The following is a 7,137-nucleotide window of genomic DNA, read 5'->3' on the forward strand; positions in this document are numbered from 1 at the left end:
GCTAGTCTTTATTCCTAGACTAATTGGTATAATTAAATGATTAAGGTGAGCAGAACAAGGTTATTTCTGCAACAACAAAAAAGAAAAAAGATTCAATGAGAAATGTAACTGAACAGTAATAAAATACAGGGATCTAAAAGGATAAGACAATGGCCGATAAATTAATGTACATCCCCAATGATGATACATAAAATTGACCCTTCTGTAGATTAAAAATAGTGGTTCAAAAGTTTGGACACTAAATGAACCAACTAAACAAAATTCAATAAAAGTCCCAAATGTTGTTAAGTCAACTAATAAGAAAACGTTATTATGAGACATTGGGGACTGGTGTAATAGACAGCTCAATGTTCTCTCATTCCATTATTAAAATAATTATAATAAAAGCTGGTTATGTAAATACTAGAGTTGGCTCGATATAACTATATCTCGCTATTGGCTAGTGTTCTATAAGCTAAGTATATATCTATTTATCTATTTCTAAATAAATCAATTTTCCGCCCCCGCCATTACTATCTAAAAGAAAGTAGTGAATATTTAATAATTTAAATGATTTTAAGATTTCTTCAATTATATTTTTTTTCAGTTTACCATCACCAAAGGGTTAATATGATTAAAATTTTAGTTTCAATATTTGAACACACAGGAAGTGTCGCCACAATCGAATTCTTTTAAAACATAGTTTTCTTAAATTTACTATATTATGAATTTTGATTTTCTTTTTTATGATCATAAATTAAATACATCAATATAATGTAAATAGCAACATGAAATGAAAAAAATGAATTTATTTTTAGTAAAGTAAATAATGGGTCTTATCGTTCTGGGCAATGAGAGTTTATTATGGATTATTGGAGCACTATGAGTTTTAAACGATTCTTCCTTGGAAAATTTGAGCTCATTTATAGACATTTATTTCCTATATAGATCTGACATGGATCTTGAAGCAATAAAGCAGGCCCTTTTGTAAATTTTAAAAATTGGAAGAATCTAATAAATAAAAGTTATCGCAAATATACTTAGTAAATAATCTTACTAAAATTAGATCTAATTAAACAGGCTAGGGTAAAGCGGGGCGATCTCGGTTTTGAGGTGAAGTCGGTATTTTTTTGACCACCTTCATTAAATGACATTTTTCTCCATGTTCTAATCGACTGACAGAAAAAAACATAAAAACAAATTTGTTCCTTATTAAATTGCCTACAAAAAAGTATAAAATGAATTTAGGGTACTTATTGGGTCTTAAAGTCGGACGACAAAAAAATTTTTTTTCGATTTTTTTGCTTCGGTCGGAAAAACGGTAAGTTGGACAAAAACTGGTAAGAGCTAGAGCTTAGACGTCTTCAGGGGACTTATTAAGAATTTAATAGGCTATCCATTTCCGTTTAAAACTTTTAAAAAGCTTGTATAGTTTTTTCTTAAATCGACTAAAAGTGAAGCGGGGCGAATTCGGTTTTTTCGGATTCTTAATTGGTAGGCTAAAATTAGCGTCTTGAGTTTTTCTTTCAACTCCCGCTTTCTGAAGGCAAAGATCATCATCATTATATATAAAATATTTTAAATTCTGGTTCGATTCTCGGAAGTGAATTATAGAGAACACCAAGAACATTAATTTTTAGGACATATGTAGCACTTCATTTTTTAAAATTTTTTGAAAAAGCCTTTTAAAATATTGCTAGAATCCGGAATCCGAATCCGCGGGAATCTGCCATTTTTTTGACGGATTCTTGTAAGAATCCGAATCCGGTCCAAAAATTTGACGGATTGCCATCCCTAGTAAAAACTAGGAAACAAATGAAACTAATATAAGCTCAGCTGTGATTGGTCGTTTAGCTGATTTAGCCTTCTTATTGGCTGGAAATACTACAGTACTCTCGGTACAATGTAAGTCAAACTTAATTTTTTTTAATGATTTTGACTATAAAAGTGGGTATTTTTATTTCAAAAATATAATTAGTTACTGGCAACCTAAATTTATGACAAAAATAAATTTTTTGTTATTAAAGCTGAAGGCTTTAAATTTAGGGTATTGAATCTACTTGTGGCAGTCTTTCAGCAGTTAGATTGGTGTATTTCTTGCAGGGTTCCTTTAAATGAATCTACCAGACTGACTAACAGACACTCCCTAGTAATAAAGTAGATTCGCTAATAATAATCGGTCCAAAATTTCAGTGATCAATTATTCATGTAGAAATTCTTGGATATTAATTGGGTTAAAATGTTGAATGCAAACCAAATATAGAATATATCATTACATAAAAATTATTTGAATTTATCTTTGATGAAAAAAAGACAAAGAACTTTCTAAAAATCAAGGTTAATTCAATATAAATGTTTTAGAAAATTAAGTGTTTTGCTTTAATTACATAAAAAATGTATTAATTTTTGTTCATATACTACGATTAATCACCAAAAGCAAAGATTAGGATAGTACATAGAAGTACAGATATTTGAAACATAAAAAAAGAGTAAACAATTGAAAGGTTAAAACAAAATATCCCCTATTTTAATTTCTATTATAAAATTCGGACACCTTATTTATGAACAAAATAAATACTTTAAAAAATAAGTTTTAAAACATTTCAAAACTGTGATTAATTTGGTCACTTCTAAAAAAAAAACAAATTTAGTTTTCAGCCTGTGCATAAGAAGCGGAAATTATGTATAATGTTGTGGAATGCTATGGGTGGGTGAGTGAGCTGTCAGGAATAAAGGGATCCTCATTTATACCATGAGGAGGATGACTTTATACCTGATATTTCATGGCTAAGGAATTTCCCTTATGCTTGTTAACGGCATGCATCTGACAAAGTAGATGTATATGATATGTAGAAATTTATCGCTTCGTAATATAGACAGCTTTTTAAATATTCCTGGAAAATTGTCTGTAATACTATGCAGTATGTCTGAAAACCGATTCTAATCCAGCGTATATGAATCGGTTTCGAAGCCATAATAGAAAATGTTGTATACGTTTTAAGACCTATAAGAAACAGGAAAAAACAGTGAAAATAAGCAGCTATTCTTTCTTTAAAATAAATTAAGCTGTATCTTTCCCCTAATTGCCAAAATTATTCTTTAAGCATTGTCCTTTCCCTATTTCCCTAATGTGTAGATGTGCACAACTAAATGGTCATATGAAAAGAAGTGGCCATTATACCTCATCTTATACCCTCTCTCCATGCACTTTTTTAACATCTACCCACTAACAAAACCGTATTGCATTTTTAGATCTGAGCGAGAACTCTTTTTCACAAGAAAATAACCAAAGTGATAGGGAAAATAAACTTATAAATCTAACTCTTATCTATAGTATGTCTATGACTATCACTCTAATCTCTAATAATCTAACCGCATATTATGTTTAGTTCAATCATTAATATATTTCTATTATTCCAACTTTATACTTTAGTTATTTATAGTCCTATCACTCTAATCTATCTCTATAAATCTAACTTTTTACTATATAGTATTATAGTACTATCACTCTAATCTATCTCTATGAATCTAACTTTTTACTATATAGTATTATAGTACTATCACTCTAATCTATCTCTATAAATCTAACTTTATGCTTTTATAGTCCTATCACTCTAATCTATCTCAATAAATCTAACTTTTTACTTTATAGTGTTATAGTACTATCACTCTAATCTATCTCTATAAATCTAACCTGTATCACTCTAATGTTGCTCTGTAATATTTAGCTGGTAGCTATGATGTAGGTAAAGGATATGGATACCATCATCATTGTAATATCTGCAAGTATTTATGTTGTATAAATAATATACCTATGTAAATATTCAGTATCAAATCTCCTCTTCAGAATGGCTTATTAAACTCAAATGCATTTCATGCAAAGTTAAAAGGTTTCGAGAGTGACAAAACATTATTATCTTATAATCTTTAAAAAGTAAATTTTATTTTACTTTTAGGTTGGGCTCGGCAGCCGTAAGCTAACCAAAATAAACTTTATATCATTTAAGTTTATCATAAGACTAACAATTTACTCGAAATTTTTTTAGATGCAAATCGTCAAAAATTTACCACATATTAGTCTCAGCTTGCTTTAGACTGCCAAGCCTTGCTGTATCCACATTTAATTAAATACAACTTTAAACTAGCAAAATGTATTAATTGAAAATAAATAAAATACATCCTTTGTCTTTAAAAATAAAAGCAAATTTCAATGATGTATTAATATAAAAGGAGCTTAAAAACAAAACAATATTTGAAATTTATAAAATTAAGCTCATTTAAAAAAAAAGATAACATAATGAAAATTTAATCTTATTTAAACTTTAAAAATTGTAAGTTGTGCTAAAATTTTGTAAGGGTGTGAGTTTTAAGGCTTAAAAACAGTAGTAGAACGATAATATTCACTAAATATGTGTATTCCTTATTGAATAGAACCATAGACAATTTTTTTTATATATTTATATTTAGTAATATTATTGTTCTACTATTGTTTTTAATCCTTAAAACTCACACCTTTACGGAATTTTCGGACCTACCTCCCCCCTTTATAAAAATATGTTTGAGTACATGTAAGTGTAATTAAAAACAATTGGGAAAAATCTAGGAACTGAATCAGGCATTCTAATCAAGTGTTAATCTAGCTAAATAATGCACCAATGTGGCGGTTTCCCTCAAAATGCCTTGTCATGCACAGAACACCCCAACACCACTTTCTTGATATAGATTGAAAAGTAAGGCGGGGGAGGGGGGTTAGTTTTTCATGGTTTGTTTTTTTCTTTTTTGCAGGTTAGGTTAGGTTATATTGGGTAAAGAGTAGAAACATCAACTTCTCCCTCCCACTTATTCTTAAAGGTCTAAGGGTAGATTTATCCCTAGAAAAAAACCTAGATAACATTGTCAAAATTTTCTCATATTTTTTCCTTCTTTGTGTTAAACAATTGTCAAAAGAAAATACGAATTTTATTTTGTAAATAATAATACAAACAAAGGTTGTGTGTGTGTGTGTGTGTGTGTGTGTGTGTGTGAGTGTACAGACTTTCCAAGGTAAGGGAAACATTTTGTAGTAAATCTAAATCCAGATAAACCAAGTTTTGCATAAAATTTGCCAACTTTTGATGGATTTGTAGCTATAGCTCTGTGTTTCATCATAGTCTGTACGTGGTGCACTTTATTAGCAGCGCAGCTACTCAATAAGAATATGTCTGTATGTCCATAAAGTAGCTAGAACCAAATGTCAATGTCTTCGTGATTTTTAAGAATTTTTCAAATTTTTAAAATAAATTTTGTCCTTTTTGTTGTTTGATTTTATGATATGTATCTAATCAATATTGTCTATATTGAATTAATACAGTATAGACATGTTAGTGCTGCGCTACTTGTGGACATAACTTTTCTTGCTTTTAATAACCTCACTTCTATACCAAAAAATATTACTTACCACTGCTACTCATCAATTTACCTTTTCAGTTTAATTTGTGATGATCAATTCACGAAGTAGTTTTCAAATGTAATACTGAGTGAAGAAGTGTGACTTCTCTAAAGATCACATGTATTCAACGCTTTGCTTTTAGATAGTCTTCTTTTTTCCCTTTCAAAAACTAAATTTCTTCTGTTTTCCTAAGAGTAAGAACAATGGACGATACTTAGGTTCCCCAAAATGCCTTTTTAATGAATTTATTATAAAAATTAGGGAAAAAAATAATAGGTGTGTGATAAAAATGTTATATTTATCATTTTTCAAGCTCACGTTCATTGAGAGAGCGAAGGAAAAGAAACGACCTAAGGGAAGTATGCACCAACGAGAGCAAATAATTAAAACACAATTTTTAAAGTAGACAAAATGATAATAGTTGCGTTTAAAAATCATCGAATGCTTTGTTGAATTCAAGGTGTCTCTATTTGTTCAAAATCAAGGCAGATTATCATCGAATGCAAATCAATATCGAGAGTTTATAAGAGTTAATTATCTTTTAGAATTACTATTATTATTGAAAAGTTATTTAATATTCATTTTTTCATATCTTTTAAATTAGGTAATTGAAAACAATAATTAAAATAAACCCAATATACAGGCAAAAAATTCTTCTCATCAGTGTCAGGGGCCGTGATTCAGCACAATTCCATTTAAAATTGCTGAAAATTTGGATAATTTTGTGGAGTAACTTAAGGGAAGTAGGTAAGAAAAGGAGAAAAGGAAGTGGGTTGTGGGAAAATTTTACTTAAAATTGTTTGCAAGAATCTTGGTCTCTTATCCTTTAAAAGTGTATTAATGGACTTTAAACCTTTGCTTATGTTAGTTAGTTTCAACTAACAAAGGTAATTTTATGATTAAGCTAACTACCAAATATATTTTTAAGGGTAGAATTGTTTTCGCTATGCTAAATATTGCTTCCCTAGGTTTATAAAACAATAAATTAGGTCAAAGTCAACAAAAAGCAAAAAAAAATTTATTGGATGAGAACATGTAGGTGGTCACTTGGGGTCAAGGATTTCTTAAGATTTAAAAAAAATTAAATTCCAAAGTTTTGGTAACCTAATTAAAATAAAATTAGTTGGTAACAAAACGTTTTCCAAAAGCACCGCAAAATTTAGCCACTGCGCCATGTGTAGTTTACATTATATTTCTACTATTGATAGAGTAAGGATACCTTGCCAAAACATTTTAAATTAATCTACAAGAATTTGCTCTACCGTTTTGGCCGTAAGGCAAACACAAACAGACCCATCGACATTGCAAGGCTATACTTTTAAAAAATAAATTGAAATGATTTAATTATGTAAATAAAAAATACCTGAAAATCCACGAACACAAATAGACTAGGTAAGCAAGATGCATTTTAGAAAAAAAATATGAATCTATTAAATATAAACATAAAAAAAAACAATTACAATAACAAATAAATATTATCTAAAGAAAAAAAATGATTTCATTCAACTATATATATTTATTTACTAGCATTCAAAAATAAAAACAAAGTAAATAATATTAAGTAATGTTTAACTGAAATTAAATTAATATTCTAATGAATTTCGGATTAATGAATATTTAAACATTAGGTAACAATAAAAGCTAGTCAATTTAGAGCTTCCTTTAGATTTTTTTAAAACGCTACTTAAATGATAAAAGCTCTAAATTGACCAACTTAACAAAGAAAAATA

General features: G+C 28.8%; 1 protein-coding gene across 2 annotated transcripts in view; it reads right to left on the reverse strand.

Moving 5' to 3' along the window:
* Nucleotides 1–4,231, reverse strand: part of LOC145317093 (serine incorporator 5-like) — a 60,100-nt gene extending 55,869 nt beyond the window's left edge. The window contains exon 1 of one of the 2 annotated variants that reach the window (XM_080157996.1): nt 3,674–4,229. The gene's annotated coding sequence lies outside the window, so the exon portion shown is untranslated. Of the gene's footprint in view, nt 1–3,673 lie in introns of both variants that reach the window. The other variant, XM_080157997.1, reaches the window with a different exon arrangement.
* Nucleotides 4,232–7,137: the final 2,906 nt, after the last annotated feature.

This window comes from Acartia tonsa, chromosome 4 (assembly GCF_053477335.1).
Source record: "Acartia tonsa isolate MP-2025a chromosome 4, ASM5347733v1, whole genome shotgun sequence".
Lineage (NCBI taxonomy): Eukaryota > Metazoa > Arthropoda > Copepoda > Calanoida > Acartiidae > Acartia > Acartia tonsa.